Raw genomic sequence first — 24,404 nt, 5'->3', positions numbered from 1 at the left:
CTTGCACTCACAATCAAACTCACCAAGTTTCTTACTTAGTAAGAATTTCTAGGAGACAGACGCTAAAGTGTCTTAAGAACGGAACAAAGTAAATATCATATGATTTAAATAAGAAACATATCTCAAAGTGTATCTTTAATAAACATTTATTATGTGCTTAGAAAGAGTGTTTACATATAAACTTTGATGTATACTCTCTATATCTCTGCATCAGTACATTAAAATTAACTGTTGATTTTGAGAACAGAAGCATTTCATTGATATGAATTACCTTATTCTGCACAATGTGAAAGCATAGATTGAAACTAGCTTTCATAACAAAATTGGTTTTTTTGAAACTCAAAAATGTATATTTTCCCATGTAATTATAGTTGAACATTCTGCTAAAAGAACGTTATGTTTATAAGGTCACTAGTTTTGTGCTGTTGCATTTCTTCCATTAAATTCACTAGATTTCCCATTTTTCATGTTCTTTACAGCTAGAGCCTTAGAAACTTTATCACTATTCTGACTACTGGAACCCCAAATATGTACAGGATTTTAATTACTAAATGACTACATTTTATGCTGCAATATAAAAAAAAAAGTTTGACAAACATTTCTTTGTTTGACAAACAAATAGAACCGTAAATCAAGTGCACATTTTTCACAACTAGTGTAGGACTCCAAAATATTTTTCAGAACTTCATTTCTACTGAATAAACATTTTGAAAGTGCTTCAAATTTCTATTCAAAATTCTCATTAAGGATTTTGAAAGGTTCTATTTTATTTGCTTTGTTTAATACAAATATCATCAAAAGTGAGCAAGAAAGAAAAACAAGGTTCCATTGCTGGACCTTAAAGGCTTTCATACCTCTGAAATTATATGTAATAGAGTCTGATTCTGAAAATCTTACTACAGATTTTGCCACTCTCTTAACTTCACAAGTTTTTTTGTCTTCTTCCTCTCCTTGACCTCCAACATGACCATTAATACTTTATGTTATTCCTCACCTGCCTAGCTTTTTCCTTATTGTTTTTTATTCACCTTCTGGGCATGGAAAATTTTTCCCTCTTCTTTTCTACCTGTAGGTGGTACCCCAAAATGTTTCTTCCTACATATAAATGGAGCAGTCAATATTCAACAAGGTACATTATTTTGGGGAAAGCTTATGTATCTGGTCTGCCAGAGACATGATCTTGGTATAACTCCCTTGAGATTTGGGGAACCCATGAAAATGGAAAACAAACAAACCAACCCCAAAAACCAACAAACCAAAAAACACATAATCAAACAAACCAACTAACATACCCCATATTATTCCACCCCTCCCTGACTATTTGGACATCTTTGGACACATTTTGATTTTCAGAAAATTTTTCTCATTTACTTTGCTGTTTTGTCTGATGTGAACTTGTGAACTGCACTTCTCACTTTAAGAACAGGATACCAGGATACACAAAGACTTGGCTTCATTCACTTCAGGTCAAAAGTCATCCATCACAATTTTGAAGTATCCAGTTAAAATAGGCAGTCATTTCAAGGAGTATTTTGCATTCAGTTCGACAGAATTCCCAAAGCCTCCACAGTTTTCCTTGCTTTGTTTGCTATATACAGGAAATATGCTACTGAGTCATGGCACAGTGACATATATAAATAGAAGCCCACACATAAGCAATTCGAATTCCTTTTGGATCTATACTGGAAAGACAGTGAAACAATGTAGAGCAGTTGTCTATGTGGTGCTATATTCCAACATACACAAACTGTTTCAAACTGTAATATTGAAAGGTCCCACCAACCTGCAGTCAATTATACTCATGGGCTATAAAGTCACATATACTCACATTTAAGAACGAAATTATTAAATCCAGAGCTGCCAGTGTTCCCGTTCAGCAGACTCAAAACACTGAGTGGTCACCTTTCAGAGACTTCACATCCTGGCTCCAGAATGTGGCTCTGCATGATATGAGATAGGAGTGATCATTTTTTACATTTTTGCTAAATCACAGGAGAGTTAGATATAGAAGTCACTATTTGGAGATTAGCAGTACCAGCTTTTTTTCCTTTTTCCTTTTTTTTCCTTTTTAACAAGACACCTAACAATTTGTGCCCTGGATAAAGGCATTTTTTGTGTTATAATTGTTAAAATAACAATTCTAATAAATTATAGAAGATATTATTTCAATTATTCTTTATTTCTGTAAAATCCATTTCTTTTTGTCCAAATGAAAGTCCAAAGCCGTTTGTGAAATGTCATGCAAACAGTTCCATAATTTAAGTCCAACCCATTTTACTTATCCATGAAATCTGGTGGCACATCTGTTTACCATGAGAGAATGTCCAAAGGTGTTGAAAAACATATTTTATTATCACAATACAGAGGAATACTAGCCTTCAAGTAAGGAGATATCTAACTTCCTGCTTTCTCCTTTAGACAGAGACATGGACATATACAGGCATACATTATTAGCTGGACCAGGTAGGAGGAAGTAATGGAAGGAATAAGAAAGAAATGCAGCTTTGCAAACAGCTGTGGTCACAGAAAGGATTGTTGTCCCTTGTTTTCCTTGTCTTTCTGTCTTTGCTCCCAATCCTCTCATTTCATCCTTTTGCAATAAATGTGGCACTGACTCCATGAATGAATTTGGCTCAACTGCCCTACTTTATAATTGATTTTGTCAGATTATTTTTTTTTCTACCAGGTTGGTGATTTCAAGTGGCTTGAATGAGTATCAAATTTGAGGCAGAAAATAAACAAACAAAAACCACAAACAAAAAATAAAGGGGAAAAAAAAGAGTGTGTGACAAAAAACACAGAGAGATCAGAAGAAACAAAGAACCAGGACTTTCAAAGCAAAGCAGCACTTCAGCATGCTCATCATTTGATATGAATCTGCATCTTGGGCTGCCTGATACCAAGCCAAAAGAAGGTCCATAGGAAAGAGAAATCACAGCAGGCTATGACTGGAGATTCTAGATTACAAACATCTCCCAAAATGTCTATATATATTTGTGTTGAAGTATGAGGTCAAACATCATTTGTGACGATTACAAGGTTTGGAAAAATAGAGGTTCCTCTTCAATAGTGGCCAAACACAAAGTCTTTCCTATGGTGACAGAGACCCTGGGGGTTGGCAAGGCTATCACCACAACCAAACAAGTGCACAGAGACACCCCTAGATCTGTTGTGGCAACATGAACAACATGAGTGCTGGAGGACCTAAAGACTGTGAGAGAAAGCAGATACAAAGTGCCAGCTCAAGTACCCATGCTTCCAAGAACATGCAGATGCCCTCAGGAGAGCAAAGAATGGACTAAAACATCCCAGTAGATCACAGTGCCTCATTTGAGTTATCCCTATTGCCACGGATCACCCTCCCTTACTAAGCAACCATATCATAAGGCTGGATGCTTCTCAGAATTGAGCCCTCTGTCGGAAGATATTCTGTTACATGAGAGTCGTGACTTTTTGGCTCATTACCATGATAAAGTCCCTGTTCAGGCTGTCTTCAGCACTAGACAGTTGCTACAGCTCAGGGCAAAAAGATACAGTACAGTTTAAAAATCTTTCCAAAATATCGCTAACAAATAAAGAGCTTGCATACATTTACACTAATAAAATGAGTAGGTTTTTTTCCTTGTTATAATTACCTCTCTCATTACAAACAGGAGGAAAACCCAGCTTCTACATCTGTTTTCCTATCATATAAATACTATGTAAATTACTTACCATCTTCCTAAATGTGTAATTCCACCAGAGAATTTCTGAGATTGAAGTAGAAAGATCTTCTTTAGGGGCAAGCATAATTAGATATAAAACTAATTAATACTTTTTTTACTAAATTATGTCATATAAATTATTCCAGAGTTTTTCATGGAAACCACTAGATTTTCATGCATCTTTACAATTATATTTAATAATAAGACTTACTATTGCTACCGTACTTGTTTATGCTGCACAAGGGCAAACAGGACTAAATTACAGCAAACTCATTTCTGAAAGTTATTGAGTGTCTCATTCTCCCATCAATATAAATGAAAGATAATTAAACACAACTAATCAATTATGAACTCTAACTACTCTTATGAAACACTGAAAAGTTTATAAAGGAAACAAGACAGAAGGAAACACCTCCTAAGAAACTGTTACAGTGATACATCAGCCCATGCCATGCTTTTTAAACTGCACAAGGGATGAAAACATGCACTTTGGCAAGAAGAAGGGAATTGCTTACTGTGTGCATTCTGCCATCTATTTTTGCCCAGCGAGGGCAGAGCGCCCAGCCCTGCAGGACTCGGGTCATGTCACCTCCTGAATACTTCTTGGGGCAGGACTTGCCACAATAGAGTCTGCTGTTCTTATTAAAAATAACTTTCAATACAAGAGTCACAATAGCAATTCAAAGACCTGTTTCCACATTGCTTCTCTCCTTTAAACTCCTACCCAGGTGTATTGTACCTAACATCTGCAGACCTACAGTCCAGATCCCCTAAGCCTTGCAAATCCACAGCAGGTGGAAACAAGGTTTACAAGACAATACCTCTTCCCAACACTACCCCCCTAAATACTACGGAGCATCAATAAAACCTACAAACAAAATTGCTTGACTCATGAAAGTACTGGATCAGAATAGAGCAGGGAAGAGATGCACACTTCAGTGCTTTACCTCAAGACCCAACAGCAGCTGCTGAGGTTTTTGCGAGCTCTGAGCAACTGACAACAGCAACTATAACCTCTATCTAAACAGATTACCTGATTTACACTAGGCTGCTTATGGAAAGCCTGCTTTACATTAGGCAATTCCAAAGTGAATGCCTAAATTGTGATAGCAAAAAGAGAACAAGCACTCTCCTTCCCTTGTAGAGGAGGGAAAGAATGGGAAGGTGAGGCAGCAATGGATGGAATAGGAACCAAGTCCACAGCCTCCTCCTACCCCCAGAAGGCATGTGATAACCTGAGAAACTGAAGTATCTCTGGGAGAAATGGGAGCTCCTGGAAATCAGGCAGAATTCCAAGCAAGCATGCCTTGCACACCTGAGGGCAAGGAAAACAGTCTTCAAGAAACTGTTAAGAATTTACATGCTATTGTAGTGTTAAGGGTAGCAGCTATTATCCATCTTAAAAGGCAGAATTGTTCAGTATTTAAATACATTTCAGAAAATATCCAATTACGTCAATGACCTGTGTAAACAGCCATTTAAATATTCCCATTAAAAAAAAAAAAGTAACATTACTTAAAATATTTTTTATTAGCTAGAACATCACATTGCCTAGGAAAAGAATGTGAGCCACTATGATCACAGGCACTGACAGTGAAAAGTGATAGCTACAGCAATTACCATGGTGCTGAATTTCCTTTTCTAAATTCAAATTAAAGTAATGAAATAATAAAGATAAAAAATATTTTGTTCAAGGTCATCTCCATTTATCAGGTATACTTTGTCAAAATATTTACTACGAAGTTTGAAATTTACGATATTTTACTTCAAATCTCTTCAATTCTCTGTCATGTACTTAACTGAAAGAAATGCAAAGGCTCAGTGAGGCTTCAAGATAAGAACTAAGTTCTAAGTAATGAGCAATTATGACCATTAAGATCAAAATACAGGCCACATCTTTCAATAACAACCACCCAGAACTTGCATCCTTGTCATGTGCATATCCCCAGTCACCAACTGGGCAATGCTGCACTGGAAGTGGGATGGCATATTTGCAAATTTTGCAGCAGGAAGAGATTCCTAGGCATATGCACTGACCACAACTGCATTGATGGTACTCCTACCATACCACTGTCTCATGCTTCCTTAGCTGAAAATGCTTCTCTAAAAAATCAATCACTATGTAATTGCAATGTAATTGTTTTAACCTTACAAGCCCTTTTTTGTACCTCATGGACAGATTGGTTGAGATTTACAATTGCAATATAATTGTTTGTCAAAACAATGAAAAACACATGAAAACCAGGACAGAGAGTTATGTCCAGGAGTAAAAACTAGCAGCAAATTCTAAAATAAAGCATGGTTCCTTATTCAAATTTACCATTACACTATCCAGCTCCTCTTTTATCTTGAGCACTTCCCAAAATAGACATCCTGACATTGTAGTCTCACCCTGAATATAATAAATATTATCTGTCATGAGATATAAGTCTCAGAGCCATATTACTCAGTCAGTTGCCAAATTATATCAGTTTCAGGATAGATCCACCTTTCCTGGAAAGTTCTATTGTTCAAAGTCCAAGCCACCACTTCCACTGATACCTTGTCATCAAAACTCTAATCAAGTTCATTGAATGTAATGTTTGACAGTAGCATGAAGCAAATTTTCTTCTAAAGCACTTATTAAATTATGTTTCATTGAACAGGCAGGAGAAACATTTCCAGTGACCAGTTTATTCAATAAAAAATGTCACTTTAACATTATTTTCCTTAATGTGATACCAGACAAAAAGCTATCTGTAACCAGCTGTAATTATCACATACTTATTCTCCATTTTCACTTCATTTTAGCCACTTGTTAAAAACATTTGCTGTTTACTTGGTGTTTCTGTTTCCTATCTGGATGATCAAGTCTGTGGTTGTGAAAGCTGCTTCTAGACATAAAAACCTTGAAAGTATGAATATCCAGAGCTACAACTTGTAATGAGAAAAGCAAACATTTTACAAAAAAACACAACCATTACTATGCATGACTATCCTCTTGATCATCTGTGATTTTTATGATACTTGCTTTCTATAAATACCTTCTAAAACAAAATCTCATTCAGAAACATTTTTAAACTGGTATACTTTTTTTAAAAAATAAACAGGGCAGGGGTGTTGAAAAAAAAATCTATTACTTTTGGTTCATTTAATCACTTCTAATATGATGCTGATGCTACATTAATTCTTCCGTTGGTATGACTTTGTATTTTATTCCTCCCCACCTAAGGGCTTTTTCTAACATATATCTGTCACTTTTGTTGCAATTGCCATTTAACTAAAAGACATTACAAAAACATAGGCTATAAGCCAAAAAAAAAGTTAATAGCACAAATAAAACACTTAAATGAATAATTTAGGCTAAATTATTGTCATTTTAGAAAAATATTTGTTTACAAAGTAAGTAAAGAAAGCAGCAGAAAAAATTATGATGTAAGTTGTAGCCAATATCTGCTGTGAGCAGTTTCTTAAAATAGACAGTCAAGGACTGTAAAAACTGTGGATATTGTCAAAATGAGTAAGTATTTAGATTTGACAAAAAAAAGGGGGGAGGTGGGGTGCATTTTGTTTGGTTTGGGTTTTTTCCCCACCTTTTTACATCTGCCAAGACAGACTTCTTGACACTTTAAATTGTCTGCAATTAAACATTACATAAAACTGGATTTTATTACTAGTCTGTGGAAAGAAGCCGAAATTCCCAGAGAGGCTGTAAGTTTTCAACAGCCTCATCTGAGAGCAGAGAAGTAGTCATAACCATTTCTCCAACAGATTGGGCGAGAGCTGCCAAAACCCTGAAGGAAAAACCTTTTGTTTATATCAGCCCCCACTCAGCACGTGGAAAATACAGCTGTGGAGCTGGTTCTCCTGGTCCTCCAGTTTCACACCCTTGTGGACAAAACCAGCCAATTTAAATTTGTGCAGTCACCACTGTGACACACAGCAGCTTAATGAAGCAGTTACAACAGATCTGGGACTTGCAGGGGAAAAAGGCTGGGCCTCTAGCAAGGGGAAACTGGAGACTCAGGCACTGGCAAGTCCTCAGAAAGCCTCCTGCCTTCATTTCATAAAAACACTGTCCAAAATCCAGCCTTTCAGTAGAACCCAAAAAACCTTAAAAACTTTATATATATGTGCATTTGGTAAATTAGGCTAATCTTGGAAAAAAGCTCAAACCTGTTACTCCTGTGGCTGGCTACCCAACACCCTCTGTGTGAGGACCACTCTACAGTGGCAATTCTTTTTCCATGGAAGCAAATCCCCATTACCTGTTTAAGTATGGCAGGGAGATCTGTAGCAACTGTGGCTGTGGTAGAGAAGAGGAGCTGGCCTTGGTGGCTTGATTGGGCCACCACCTGTTTGGCTCCAGGCATCAAACCCCAGGGAGGAGCATATTCAGCCCATGGCTCCCTCCATGAGCAGCCACCAGGCTGAGGCACAGGGGAACAAGGGCTTGGCATCTTCTAGTCCCTGACAAAAATCAAGACACCCTCAAGTCACTTCCCTTGCTCTCCCTGAACAGCCATACTTGCCAAGATGACAGTAGAGAGGGAAGCAGGGAAAATACTTCAATACTCAGCACCTATTAAAGCCACAGTAGCCCACCAGGACTATTAAAAAAAAAAAAAAAAAAAAAGCATTCTTAGGAGGTCAGAACTCTTTCATACACAAAGCTACAGTCACTCAGTTTTAAGCAATCTACAGGCCACCACTTACAGCTTTTTTGGGTTTGTTTTTTTTTTTTTTAACTGTTTTGATCTGCTCTGAGCATTTGCTCCATGTCATCAGTTTTTCACCGTCACTGACCTGCCATAGACCAGGCAACCCTGAAGGAAACAGCCATGATGCTGTAATCCCTATGAGCAGTTTTACTTGTACCTACCTTACCACTGATACCTCGCTGGAACATGTACACTTGCAAAACCAGCAGAGAAAAATTCTAACCCTCACTCTACCTCATTACTCTCCTCTATTTCCCCTAACAGCAAGAGGGAATGAGGACAGGAAAGAATCTAAGACATGACATTATAGAAAACTTTTCCATTAACTGCAGGAATTTCCATTTTTTTCTCACTCAAAATAGAAGCACAATTATTTTTGTCAGAAAAGCCATCCTCTCTTCACCTCACCCTTACTTCAAAAGCCCTGACAGCACATGTCCCCTCTTTAGCAGCAGGGATCTTGTAATGGGAACAACAGTGGAGCCTGCAAAGAAACACCGGGGCAAGCAGCATACCTATACCCTGGGCTTAGCCTGAGCCTCTGATCACCTGCTGGTTACTGGGCTCCTTCACATGGGCTGCTGCTGCACTTTTGGCAGGTGAAATATGCCACTGCCACACCACATGATAGGCTCCTTTGCACAGTGCAAAGGGCAGGCATATTGCAGAACAATCATTGCCATTGCTGATGGAATTTCTTCTAACCCAACTTGAATAACATGGGCTTAATTAAATAAACAAACAAACAAACTCAGAAATGTCTGTTATCCTCCTATTTGTAAGGAAAATCAACTATAAGATAAACCTGAAACTCTGGTGTGTGCGGTCATCAGCCATTAGCATGTGGGGTACAGCATGTCATATGAAGGGACTTGCTTCCAGTATGAGTCTCTTCCTAGCAGTTGCCACAGGAACTCACACACATCTGAGACCTATTAGAAAAAAAATTCAGTCTGAGTTTATAAACCCTAATAATCTCTGAACTGATTTAATATCTTTAGTAGTAGGCTTTCCTGTATTGCTTTTACCTTTTGGAGGTCAGGTTTTAGCTCTTAGGAGGTCAGAACTGTTCCACACATGAACCTACAGTCACTCACAATTTCATTGTTTTATTTCAGTTCTAGATTTACTCCCCTGGCTTTTACTAGCAGACATATGAGGCTGTGAGCGTGATGTGCCACAGCTTCTATCCTGCTGTCTCAGCACCTATACATCAGAATGTCATCACCCTTGGTGCTGCTACACATGCCTATTTGTAAGCCTCATGGGTGGCAATAAGATCTTTCTGCTGAAGGTTTCATCCCACATAGAATATTCATTTCTCTGCCAGTGTTCAGTGCACTTTGGTAACTGCTCCTCTACCAGTAGCATTTGGAACTGAATAGAGAGAATTTTTTTAAATTTATATATATATATATATATATATATATATATATATATAAAATAATAATATTTAATCAAGCGTAGGTGTTTGATAGGAGATCTCTAACAAGTCGATTGCTCAGATCTATCCAAATGTAAAATGTCTTCAAATGTCTTCTCCATGACTATTAGTACAAATATCAAAGTTTCACAGCATCGTCCCTTTAGCAATGCCACTGTCTCTTTTTATCTTGCATAGACACACCAATTTTTCACTTACTCTCCAAGACAGATGCTTGAGAGACTGAATAATTTTTCTCTGTTTTGAAGCCTAGGGTATCTGGAAGCATCCTAGGCTTTTAGAAAAAAATCTTTGTTTTTTTTCAAAAGTTTCAGAAGCAAAGCTATAGTGCATTGTGTACTTTGAATATGGTGTCATTTAATTTATGAGGCTACTTTAAAAATTAGTTGCTGCAGATTTAGTGACTTCTCAGTGCTATTACCTGAAATCTTCAGCTGTGTAAAATTTTCTTTGGCATTCTGAATGCAATTTTCCATCTCCAAGGCATTTTTTTGTTTGTGACACTGTATCACGCCAAGTTGCTTTCCTGCTCTTTGATTCGTTTTTTTTGTCTTGCATAAAGCTTACAAAATCTTGTTGGGGGATTCTTGGCTGCTAAATTTACTTTTTGATTGTGAATTATTGCTTTGCTATTAGAGTCCAAGTGAAAGATAACAACGAAATTTTATTGTTACCCATTGTCTACCCATTCTCCAGTCTCACTGAGGAACTCAATTCCTCATATCCCATTTCATTTGTCCTCCACTAGTTTCATTACAATGATTTTCTCTCCAAGCTTCTCAGGAGTCATTTGAAAAATTTCCCACAGAGGCTGCTCTGGTTCCATTCTTCAATTACTTGAGTAAGCTCATTAACTTTGCACATCTTAACAACTCCTGAAAAAAAGTTAACATACACTTTATTCTTCTCCTTTGAGATCTTGCATATTTCACCCTTTTTCTCTAAAATGCCACAGATTAATTCCTTATTTAAGGATCATCACACAGGTTTGCCATAGAGCATAACAGAACAGTCTTCTGAACTGTTTCTTGATTACACTTGAATAAGGTATATCTTTCCATGGTCAACCTCCTTAATCACTGATATTGCATATCCTCAAAAGTTGACTCCTTTTCACCTCATATTCAGGGGAAGAAGAAATCAACCAAACAGAGTAGAAAACACCTTCAATACACCCTCACTTAAGCAAGCACTCTTCATGAAGAGAATTCCACACAGTACCACCCCTAGCCCTTCTTCCCACCACACCCCCAAGACTTACAGAAAACTCAGGCAAAGAGCCATCAGTCTCCTCTCAAGATCAGCACAGGAAGCATGTGGGCAGAGGGGAGACTGATGCACAGAGGAAATAAATTCTCAGAACACTCTACTGGTTCTAAGATTATTTAGAGATTACTTTTTTGTTTTGAAATTAACTGCAAGTTTGCTCAGATTTCATCCTTCTTGTCCCAGTTGACACCTGATCCCTGGCCACCTCCAGCACCAACAACTTGTCTTTACTTTTAATCTACTTATTGCCTTGACAATTCACAGAGCTTTGAAGACCACTGAAAGATACAGTACTAATGCAGCATTCAAAAATAATCTGTATCTTAATGTACAGAAGGATGAGGGGCAGCTCATTACAGGCAAGTTGTTTAATTATAATGTTCACTGAAGGTGGGGGTCTTTTGTCTCTCAGGCAGTTGGACTAGACTATTATTTTATGTCGCTTCCAGCTGAAATATTCTATCCTGATTTTATTATTCAGATAAGAGCTATTCACCACTATCTATTACCAACTGACACTGCATATGTGTCAGACAGAAAACACCTACTGTTAGTCCCTTTTCAATAGAGAGCAAGATCAGTGTGTTGCCTGAAAGGGAGGGAGGGAGTTTCATTTCTGCATATGCTCCCATGATGTTGCTCTCTGATCTTTTGAACAAACTCAATGTGGGGAAAACCTGAAAGGCCAAAACAGACACACTATGAATAATTTTCATGGTTTCTCAAGATGTCCCTTCATCGTTCACAACTAAAATAGTGAAAGTGGCAAAATACCACAGACAGAGACTGTGCAGTAGGTGGTACACATAGCACATATATAACAGAATGTGTTAAACTCATAAAAGAAAGAGTTCTTTCAAGTCCTAGAGCTTTACTACACAGTATTGATAGCAACACAAGGTGAATACCTATAAAATATATTATTACTTCTGGGCTTAGGAATACAGTGCCACCTGGTTTCTTCTAGGTTTTTTACTTGCTTTTCAGACATAATATCAGTTTGAGGAAGGAGATCCTTAGGAGAGGGTGTTTAGATAAAGGAAACTCATCAGTTTACAATCACTTATTCCTCTGGCATTTTCTCCTTCAGGCCACAACATTCCTTAGCAGCATTCCTTCCCTCACCTTCACCTTGTCCCCAGACAACTAATTTTTTGTCTTGGGCCTTAAAACAGTCAGATCCTATGTGTGTCTTCCCCAAAACCCAGACTCTGCTAGAAGTATCAGGAGTATGTCTGCTTTCTCAGGGAGAATTTTCCACAGAATAACTTCTCATCTTACATCGGCATCAGAAGACAACTAGAACACACAACTTAGGAACAAAGAGAGACAAGTCAAGTGGTGTGACTGCCTTCCAGCTCTCTTACACAACTAACACATTGCAAGTGAAAAAAACCAACCCATTCTTCCGTAACCACCAGTCTCTAAAGGAAGTGATTTCCTAAGCAAACAAAGGCAAAATTCAGTCTCCACATTCCCAATTAACCAAAAATTCAGGAAATTTTACCTGTTTTCTGGATTGATTTGTCTCATGTGACTTTGATTACTCCCAATTGATGAGGACTAAGTCTGAATTTCACCTGAGGAAAGTCTTGGAGACTAAGCTCTGCATTCTCAGGGCACAGTAAACAGTCCTCGACCCTTTGCACAATGTGCGGTGTTTTTGCCTTGGTTGAAAATGATTTTTCAAGATTCCTTTTCAACAAAATCTGTAAATTTATGTTTTTTCATAAACTATAAAGAAGTGGCTCTCTAAACTGTAGTAATTTACTAGACTTGGCAGTGCAAATAAGAAAGCATCTTCAACCACAAGGAGGTTGGGCGTTTTAAATATTTGCTGATCATCTCTGCTTCATATGTTAGCTTTTTGCTTAAAGCTCAACACAAAAGCATGTGCACCATCAGCACATTCAGTATCTCAGAGAAAACAAAGCATTCAAATACAATTTGCAATAACTGATTTTATACTCCCCCGTTATACATTTTCCAAATGTGAAAGATCATAAAGTAAAATGAGTTTGCTTTTGGTCACATTAGCTTCCACATAAACTTCAATAATCAATTATTGCCCGACTCTTTTCTGTGAAGGAGCCCTTGCCATAAGGGAGGGCACAGCAGTCTTGCTTTGCCTCTCGGTTTTCTAGTAACCATGTGGAGAGAAGATGTAACACCACTTTCCCTCACTGTCAGAGTAACACTTACAAATTTGTCAAAACTTAAAATGGAGCACCTCAAAGGTTTGCCTCACTCACCATCCAAAAAGTGCTTATGTCCAGCTCTTGGCCAGCTAGGTAGTTCCTCAACACCAGAAAGACCTCCTTGTCATGCTCCAAAACATTCTCCAAATTTCTCTCAAGAGAGGCTCTTTCCATACCCCTTCCTGACTCCAGCAAACCAAGTCTCAAGAGCTGCTACAGGGTCCTTGTGTGCATCCTGGATCTCAACAAGCTTCTCCACCCATCTGTATCATCTCCCCACCCCACTCATCAGAAACTGTTCCCAACCTTGTCTCCTTCAACTACTCATTTTTGAAGGGGCCACCTCTAGGCACACATTGTGCTTTCTTTGGACTTAGTGGCTGTTAGAAAGAACTTGCCTTCATAGTGATAATGAAATGGGCCATGAGGACTCAGTATTTTATACATAGTAAGCTTTTCAGTCTTAGCAAAGCAAAGAAAAAAGTGGAATTTTAAAATATTAAACCAAAGGGAGAACTATTTCTCTCTACACTTAGAGTAAAATCAACAATGTGTCATACATGACTTCCCCATTGGACTGCTTTCAGCTGTTTCTGAAACCTGGCAAACTTTATACAGACATAGTAGACTGCAAAACCACTGCAGGACTGGGCCAAAGTCTGCCTGCAAGTTTCCTTCAAAACAAGGCTGCAACTCTAAAACTAAGCCTTCTGGATAGAAGCTGAAAAGATATGCCAAAATAAAGCTTTTTTTTTTTTTAAATAAAAACAAAATATCAGTATATAAATGCTATTACTTATTAACACTAAAATAATCTCCAATACACTAGGTAAGTATCTTGTTATCTTTACAAATGAGAGTTCAACATTATCTGGCGATTTAAACATAGGGTTTGAATTCAAGAAAGAATTTTGCTTAACCTTACATGGTCACAAGTATCTCAGCAAACTCATTGTCCCTGTTTTTTATCAGATGCAGCATTAACAGAGCCACAGTCACTGTCACAAGTGAAACATGTAGGAAGATGAAAGCCATTTAAAAGCACACTAAGCCAAGGCATTTTACTGCAATAAGAAAAAGCAGTGTCATAACATGCATTTCCCAAAGGCTTGCCTTCTTCCAGTTGAGAACTGACTTCAAAAACTTTAGAGTCAAAAAAGTTTTGTGCATGACACTGACCCTCCATGGAAACAGAAGGCAGTCCCCTAGGAAAAGCCTGATTTTTGCATGCATTTTCCCTATGCCTGTTCATGACCTAACGCTTGCCCCGGGTACACCTCATGTCACAGATGGCCAGGTGCACTGCAACCTCTGTGCCCAACATGGAGAGGACCCTAAAGTGCCAGCAAATAGCCTAGGTGTAGGTATCCAACCAGCAAAAGCATTTGGGAAAAATGCAATGTTGAGCAATGGCTCACATCTATGCCTTTCTTTCAGGCATTATTATCACTTTTACTTGGAAAACAGAAAAACCTTGCAAATATTCTGACTAGAAAAAAACTTAAGGAAAACTATTCACCTTCTTCTCTGCACAATTCTCTGGCCTCCAGGGGAGATGGGGGTGAACCTCTCACTGTGGCTTCAAGTGGAGACCGTTTCTTTGTCCAGTTCACAGCATTTACTCTCACACTCAGGTTTAATACCTACCAAAGAAAACTCAAAATCCAGTGTTTGCACACTGAAGCTGTGTCCCTGAAAGAGTCACAGTGAAGAAGAACATCTTTGCAGGACCATGAGATGCTGCACTCCATTCCCCACTGAGGGCTCCAGAGCAAAGTTCAAGTCCTCCTATATAGAGTGTTCATATATGAGGCAAAATATTTTCCTGACAAATTTCAGTTTTTAGTCAGCCGTTTTCTGAAGGAAAGGGAAGGCGCTTATAAAGCCCTTGTTGTCTATGAAGCTTGAGCTGTGCTGTGTATGCATATGCACACACACAGAGGAGCATATGTAGTAGCTGCAGGATCTTAAATGTGATTTTCTCATGCTTTTACATGCTGTCCACTTAAATCTGAGCACTGGTCTTAGATTCACTCCAAACACTGGTACATATGTCCCTTATGTGCCAATTTTTTAAAGAATAAATTATGACTAAAGTCTGTTCAGTGAGTAATGAAAAGAACATGGTTTTTTTCATTTATGCAGGTGCAACTTGTTTAACAGCATAGTGCTTAAATCTAAGTAAAAGCATGAAATGTCACTTCAACAAAGTCTTCAACACTTTTCAGTCATGACTTCAAATCACTACTGAAATGTAAACCTCATTTTACCACTGTGTTACAAAAAAAAAAAGGAATAAAGATTTTTAAAAGCCTTCATTTACTCAAAACCAAGGAAAAATATATTTCATTTTAAAAAATGTCACTTAAAATTTTAATCAGATGCCATTTTCAATAATATAATCATACACAGGAGCTTCCAGGCCTGGCAGTTATTTAGACAGCTGTCAATCAAAATGTCTCACAGCTACCCCTCCATGTCAGCCATCAGCTAACCCACACTTTCCCAGGGACGTCTTAGCATGGCATCTTTGTTCTGTTTTCAGATAAACAGATCCAATTTCTCAACAAACAGACTGCTACAGTCCTTTTGATAACAATGTAATAATTCAAAACAAATGATTCTAGGCTTTGATGATAGCACTTTTATGGGTCATGAAGAAATCCTCCCACCAACATCTGTTTGATTTTATCTACTTGAACTTTATCCTCCAGTTGAAGATTTATAAGCTGAAATCATCCCAGCCTATTAAAGTCAGGCTAATGTTAAAGCACTAACACAGAGAATGAGAGTGCATTTTGCAGTCATCCACCTTTTGAAATCCTGCCGTGAGGGAAAGATATCAAAAGTTTGAGAGATGTATGTTTAAATATGCTAGAAGTCTGCATTCTGCACAGAGCCCTGGATGACTGAGAGATTAAGGAATCTAACTGCTGCCCTACTGTGGGGGCAAGTTATTTACAGAACTATTATTTAGAAAGATAACATGAAAAATACAGATGTTGTTTACATTGAAAGACTGTTTTCTTAGCAAAAACCATTATGGGTGATGAAAATTCAGTCCAGATTTGTTCCCCCCTTCCTCTTAATTTCTGCATACACTGTAAACAAAAAACACGACAGCAGACTTATTAGAGCCACTTGTTACTAATTAACTAGATGGCACAATGTAGTCAGGATGCTTTTTAATTTAAAATTAAAGGAAAAAACAAAAGAAAAGAAAAAGCAAGACTTTCCATGAAGTCTGATAAAACATGCCAAGAGAAAAAGTATTGCACATTGCTACCTTTCTGTGAAAGCCGGCAAAAGAAATTATTATCAGTGTTCTCTCAACAGTTGTCTCAGTTGCAGAAATTTTCCAAGAAAACAATTACTCTTCCTGTGAGTGATGACACTTCTACAAACAGTGGTAATTTAGCAGTTTTTTTCTGGAACATTCTTTTGGAATAGATTTTTTCAGTGTGTTCCAGATGACACTTTTTTTAACCTAAAAATACAGTTTCAATTTTCGTATGTAGCATAGTGTAGTGCATAAATACATACTAAAACTTTAATAACAATTGGTTATTAGATGCTGCAAGAGGAAAAAATATGTACTGCTATACCTCATGTAGCATCACTTGGAAAAGAAATATGAACATGTTAGTGTTTGGTGGTGTGTGCCCCCTACATGACAGACTCTCTTTGTATGAAGGAACTCAAATTAACTTTATGCACACTAAAAGTATCTTACTACAGTAGGAAGAGATGACCCTATAGATTAAAGGATGTCCTTATCACTGCTAATGTATACAGTACCACTGGAAATTGCACTGACTCAGTTCTAAAGAAACCACTTGACCACTTTTCCACCAGTCTGAAACAGCAAAATACGCCTCCACTGAACGGCACTCTGTGCAAAGGAAAAGAAAATCTGCTTAAATTCTAAGTTCTTAGAAGCTCCGACACAAAGTTTACTGAGCCACAATGAAAAGAGTAAGGTAGATGTTGGAACAACATTTTAAAGGAGGCATTCCTGGGAGGAGCCAGGCACACCTCAAGAGAGGTTGCTTCACATTCCATGGCCAGCATGTCCCAGGCAGAGACCATGGCGGTACTCTCAGGATGGGAGTCCAGCCAAGCTTCTGCAAGAGCCTTTGATTTCTCAGACATATCCCATCCCAGCCCCTTTGTCTTCCCCAGGTCCTGAGAGGCAGCTAAACTGCCACTGCCAGAGGGGAGGTGCACGCTGCATCCTTGCCACCCAAGGGAGAGGCTACTGCTGGAGCAATAGAGAGGTGATGCTCTGCCCACTCCAGGGATTTCTTCAGACAGTTATTTTTGTGAACTGGCAGGCGTTCCCTTTCTGAACAGGCAACAGTCTGAGTTTTGCACTGGCTTTTTGGGGAATTTTGCAGGGGGAGGGGAGGGGGCAAGGGAGAGGCAGATGGATTGTTCTTTTTCTTACAGGAGGAACAGCTCAGACAGGCACTCTTGAAGCTCAAGTGGCAACATAAAGGAGCATAACAAGAGGGAGACTGAAAATCCTGCATACCTTCCCCTTGACTGTCTGTTGTATGACATTTACCAGATGAGTATATGTAAAGTACCCTGTAATTAAGTTCATCTGATCATAATAACTTTTAGGAAACTTCAAAAACTATGTCAAAACTCAGAAGCCAGAATAATTTGTATTTATTCTAAGTAGATGAGCATGTCGCTCAAGCATAAATTACACTTTCATTTAGCATAAATCAAGCCAAATTATTTGGTAGGGTTGTGGAACTGCACTTCAGATATGACCTGCCCTTTGCTTTACTAACTGTTTGGAGACCCTTCCCATTTCCAACTCACAGCACATGCCCATCTCCCTGACCTGCCCCTGCCTGTGCCTGCTCCTACAGCACCAACCAGATCCAAAGCCTAAGAGAGGAAGAAATTTGAAGTTGAAAGCCCTGCAGGACATGACAGGGGAAAATACCAAACTCCATTTGAACTTGGGCTCTCCTCAGGCATTTCATAGCTCCTGTCTCATGAAGGAACCAAACTCTGCAAATGCATCATGGCCACATCTTTGCCATATTATTTCTGTACAGGATGACTACTGCAGTGTTAACAAGGCACTTGCCCCTGCCCTACAGTCAGGGTGAAAGAGAAATAAGTTTGTCAAGGGGAATATATTTAGATACCAGATTCCCCGCAAAGCTGTATGTCCAAAATTAACAAACTCTAAAAGATGTACATTAATCTCACCAGAGAGGACTAAAATTAAAACAAACAAAAACCCAACAAAAACAACAACAACAACAAAAACCAAAAAAACTCCCAAACGTGCAAATAAAATAAGCCCCCCCAAAAATAAAAAAACAAGTATCTGATAATGATTTAAATGATATCTGTATTTCCTTCTTTTTTTTTTTTTTTCTTTTAAACTTGTATAGCTGTTAACTTATTGCTAAATACAAAAATATTTTAAAAGCCCTCAAGAATAAATGCTGCTGTGGAAGAAGAGCTACAGCCTGCATACCACACACCAAGCTGAATTCATCCTGTTTAGCCAACTAGTCTGAATTAAACACTCGTGAACAAAACAGATTTATTCATCTCCATTTTCTCCCTTCATGAAAGATTTTCTGAATAAATACCATGTGTTTTCTGAAAAACAACATAATCATAGTTTAATGCTGGAATAGGTTTGTAGCAATTCAACTTCCTAACACCGTAATTTTAGCAAATGGGAGAGTTAAAGACTTGAGGCTACGGGTGTTACCCTAAAGCAGCCTGTGCAGGTGTAGGAAGGAGCAGCAGCACCAGCAGCTGTACTCAAAAAGAGAGGAGCACTCCTCTTTGAGAATGCTGTCTCCCCTCAGCCAACTTGACGTGCAAATGTCTCTGTCTCTCACTTTCCTGTATCTGTAAAACAGAGATTGTGAAGTTTTCCCTCTCAATAGGCCACCCCAAAATCTGCAGATTAATAATTCTTTTTTAGAGGGCAGATACTGCTAACAGGCAGTGTGAAATGCTTTATTTATTTTTATATTTTGGCTTTTAAATACAGCATGCCTTGGGAAGCACAGTTTGCCAATAAGCATAAAAATACCATTAATATGTTCAGATTGTCATATCCAAAATCTGAAACTGAATCTATCATCAGCTGTGCTAGCAATGTATTTTCTGCCAAGTTGCCACGGGTTACAGAAATGCATGATGACAGCAATAAATAACTTTAATGACTGCTGATAATATCATGAAAAGAGCTCTGTGATACACTGACATCATTTAGAGGTTTACTAGGCATTATTAAGTGTTGTATCATGCCTCAGCTTGTCAGCTAATCATAGCAAATTGTTTGTGTATACACACATTTTTCTCCATCTGCATGTATACGTAAAACTAAATGTTATAGACTATTTATACATAATTTATTCAAGTTATTTTCACTTGAACTATCCTAAAATAGAAGTTTGCCAGTTACACAACTGCCATGTATCTGACATGTAACTGGATGTAGCTTTGGATTCTGTACAAATAAAAGACCTTTTCAAACAAAACTGATTACTATCCTCACAACCTCTCAAGCAGTGGTGTGATGTAGCACTACAACTGGAGCCTATTTGTCACATGTATTTGCCATTCTTTAATGCTTTTTCTATTTGGCCTTCCTGGAAGTTTTTTGGCATGACTATCACAGCAAATAAGCCTTTCTAGGAACACCAAAAATAGAGGGGCAAGGTATTTTCACAAACACCTGCAGTAAGAAGAGTTTCATAATAAAATTACCTTCAAATCAAATAAGACAGGGGTGGGATGACCTCAGTGTTTCTGCTAAAGTTAGAAAATGTTGAATATTTTACATTATATCTTGATGTGTCTTCCCCCTATCACTCTGGGACTACTGTTACCACGAAAAAAAAAGAAAAAACTTTAAAACTACTATTGCTAACACCATATAGTCCTAAAACACAGACATTACCAAAACAACTTTAAACAGTACATATTCTTTTCATATACGTCTTCATTTCCTTAAGGAAGAAAACGCTCTTTTTGCATTTTAAGACATCCTTTAAAGAATGGGAAGATCATTATTTGCAGATGTAATATTCTCATATTCACAATCCACATTAAATGTATTCTTAAATGGCAAAAAATAAGATTTTAAACCCATGTTTTAAATCATGTATACCTGTCAAAAATACAAATATGACAAGATCCCTTTAAGAAGTGACATTTAGCAGTACCTATTGACATGGAAGGACTTTGGGAAGATGACATAAAGGCTTGTAGATGCACAACAGATCAAGCACTTACATCTGCTTCTGCGGCTCACATGTCACCCTTTTCCATCTACCATATGATTTGCACATCAACATGATTACACCAAGCTGGGTTATACATCATAAAATGCATTTGCCTGTCAAAAAGGTACCAATGCTATTCTTTCTCCTCCTTAAGCAACCATTCCCTGTGGGTTACGTATCCCACAGCATTTAGGTACAAGCAAAAGGTTTATTTCCTAGCAACCTCGAGTTCTGAAGTGATACCATGATCAAGATTTATATGTTGCAGGCATAATTTTAGGTATGATTATTAACTGTATTTAGTTTTAGGGACAAGATTTGTCATCTGTGAAAACTAATAAAATATCACGTAATTGGTAACCATTCAGAGTCCTAACCTAAACCTAGGGGCACAGCATGCTGCATTCACTCTCTTTTTTTTTAACCCTTTAAATGGTCTGAAGAAACATGGCCTAGAAACTTTAATAAAGTTCTAGAAATAAATAATTATTTTTGCATCCTACTGTATGCAAGTTGTTGCACTCACATAGCAAAAAATCAAATGTCCCAAAGAGGCCTAGCTTAGTTCCTAAAAAATCCCAAAGATGACATGGTTTATTATAGAGTCATCAGTGGTCCTAAAAAAATTTAAAGAAAGAAAGAAGAGAAAAAAATCATTATGGCTGATTATGTTGTCTCAATAACAAGTATCTATTAAAAGAACCTGAACTTCCATGCTGTTTCTGATAAACCTTCAGTACATGACGAAAGGATTTACAGCTACCAAGATTATGAGGTGGCAGGAGTCAGATCCATTTCTGCACCTCTTCTCAAGGGTCACTTAATGTAGAGGAAGGAAAACTTGTGGGACTGCACTTGGCACTTCTCAGACTAAGAAGCTCCAACTGAATTAAAACAAAACCAAGTTAACTAATAAGTAGCATCCCTACTAGGAAGTCTAAACGAGCCTTTCTTAGCTGTGAGCCTTTCACTTCCCCCAGGATAAAGTGTTTGTGCAGTCATAAAATGCCTCCAAATCTCAAACAAGACCATAACCTCCTAAATGTCATCTCTGCCTCCTTTCTTTAAAGAGCTCTGAATTTGTGTGTGCAGCAGTACACAGAAATTGGTTCGTGTTGGCAAACAGCGTGACAACTGCAACACAAACCCAGGAGGGGAAAATAAACAACCCTTCAGTCATCCCAATCATTGGAGCCATGTGGGCATTTAACATGCTGCAGGTTCCTCGGGTCTTGGAGAACATAAATTAGTGCAATAAGTGATACAATTAATGAATTTCAGCAGTCAGATATAAGCACGAGTAACATATCCAGGAATAAATCAGGCAGTTGTTAAACAACAAGGCCCTGTTGCTTTGGGCTATCTTGAATTCCTAGACACTCCTTGGACCCACTCATGAAACAAAATCACTTTCCAGACAAAAAAACACCCTGTAAACATATAGGGATGAAATTTCCTCTCAGACTCCTTTCATTCAATGCACCTGTTTCCCAGACCTACCTTGCCCCCCCGAATGGCTCCTATTTCTAGGACCAGAGAGAGTAATTTTCTCCCTGTCTGGCTTCATGCAATGTCTCCCAACTCTAGCTTCTGTTCAAGAAGGAAAGAATTTGTCTATCTAAACACCTGATCCTGAGTGTCTGCATTTTCAGGCATCATATCTCCCTTCCAAAGGCTGAATGAGGTCTCTTCCAAAATCTATTTCAGTAATTTGCGATGAGTGAATGAAGTCATCTGTGCCATAAAAACCATGCCAGGCAATTCCATCAAGAGTGCAAAAAGTTCCAAATACTATAATATATAAAGAAAAAAATGCCCATAAATAATCCGTAAATCATATAATTTTGATAACTTCTATCTACAGGTTTATTTTCTAAAGCAATGCATTTTAAGACCAGTTCTTTCCAATACGCATATCTGCCCTGCAGATAAATATTTGCTCTGTTTAGCAGTTGAGTGCTTGGCCCAGCTTGTAAAGGGTGAAAAAAAATTACAAAAGCAACAAAATCAGATTACAGCTATTTTAAAAGTGTGGACAAGCAAATGTAGGTCAGAAACCCCTTTTTGAAAAATGAATGAATTCAAGACACTATTTTGGAAATGGATTACTCTCCTGTCAATTTTATGTCAAAGTTATAACATTTTGGGTAAGAGTCCAAAACATTAGGAGAGCAAATTATCAAATCTTGAACTTTAACAATCTGGCTTCTTTTGTTTGAAAACTTAGAGCTTTGGTAAAAACTGAATTGTGGATTGTCAGCATAGATTTTGCACCACTTTAAGAAAAGCTGGTATAGTTAAAAGAATCCAAGTCCATTTGTGTTCAGCCTTACCAGAATTTCCCTAAAATGACATATTTTTCCTTTTCTGTCAGGTGTGCTAGTCAACCAGAGAACAGGCTAAAGCAAAGTGTAAATACCTGACACAAGAAAGATGCTGCTGTGACACAACAAACATGTATTTTAATACTTCAATCAGCCCAGATTTTACAGAGTCTTTTACAGAATTTGACAGAAAATCCTGCTCCCTGGAAATTCAATCAATAAGGAGGCTAGAGAGCAGAATATTTATAAAGTGTCAAAACACTAAAATCTGTCACAAATTGACCCAAAGAAAGTGGTCTGAAGTTTTGCATCCAGTTAAATTCAAAATCCCTGAGACACCTTGATTTCCCCTTTGGATTTAAAGGCAGAGAATTACAGCTGTTTTCTGTTTCTTTTTATCCCCTTGCACCCATGGGAAAGTGTCAGCCGGTGGCTGCCCTGCCTGAGGCTGTGCTGAGGTGATGGTGGGGCGTGGAGGATCCATGGCAGCATCTCTTCACTCAGAGCCATAAGGGACAAGGTGTGCTGGGCCCATGGACAGGCAGCTCTTGAGGGGCTTTTTAAGAGCCTCCCTCTGGGGCACGTAGCATGTAAAGAGGTGAAAGTTATCCATATGCTTTGCGCCGCATGGGAGGAGAGCTGCTCGCTGCCGGACCCTGAAAAGCAATCAGGAGGCTTTCTCAGGGCAAAGGGCAGAGAGGTTACCTGAGGATAGTGTGTACATGAGCTTTCTACTGCACTGGTACAGATTCCAGACCTAAATATAGGTCCTGGCCATTGCCAGCTTAGTTCAGTAACTTGAACCCCGAGGGGCAGCTCCTGTGGCCAGCACCCTTCCTGCTGCTCGCTGGCATGTGTTGAACAGCTACTCATACAGGCCCTGCTGCTGGGGCTCCCAGTTCAGCACCCTCCTGACGGCTGGTGACGCTCTCACAGCACCTTCCTGCAGCCGCTGAGCCGGAGGAGAGGTTGCCTTGCACAGCAGCTTGTTCTCTCTGGGACACATCTCGCTCAGCAGGAATACTGCAGAACAGTCTTCAGGCTGCTTGGACCTCAACAAGACAGAATCACAAATCCAAATCACCGTGGACACAGCAGTCCCTACTCCACACCTCAAAAATTGCCCTGAAACTTGCTATGGAAAATCCAAATTTTACACAAATCTCAGTGAAAACTGGATTCTCACTGTTAGGTGGAGGTCAGAAGTCTGGAGAAGAATTAAAGCTGTCAAGAACAAAATAGCACACAGCAAAAATTTCTCCTTCGTGTTCTAAGGAGATATTCACAAAGCATGAACATGCCTCATTTATTTTGGTAATGCTTTACTAAGTGAGGGTGAGGTGTTGCCTGTTGCTGCATCTTCTTCCCTGACCTCCTCAGCACAGATCCAGTTCCTTGGCTTTTTAGCAAAAGCTCTGTGACTCAGATAAAGTAGTCAAACTAGGAAATTAACTTGGAAAGAAAAAAACTTCATGACTGAGGAAAATA

The sequence above is a fragment of the Vidua macroura genome, chromosome 4, assembly GCF_024509145.1.
Source record: "Vidua macroura isolate BioBank_ID:100142 chromosome 4, ASM2450914v1, whole genome shotgun sequence".
NCBI lineage: Eukaryota > Metazoa > Chordata > Aves > Passeriformes > Viduidae > Vidua > Vidua macroura.
This window is presented reverse-complemented; position numbering follows the sequence as displayed.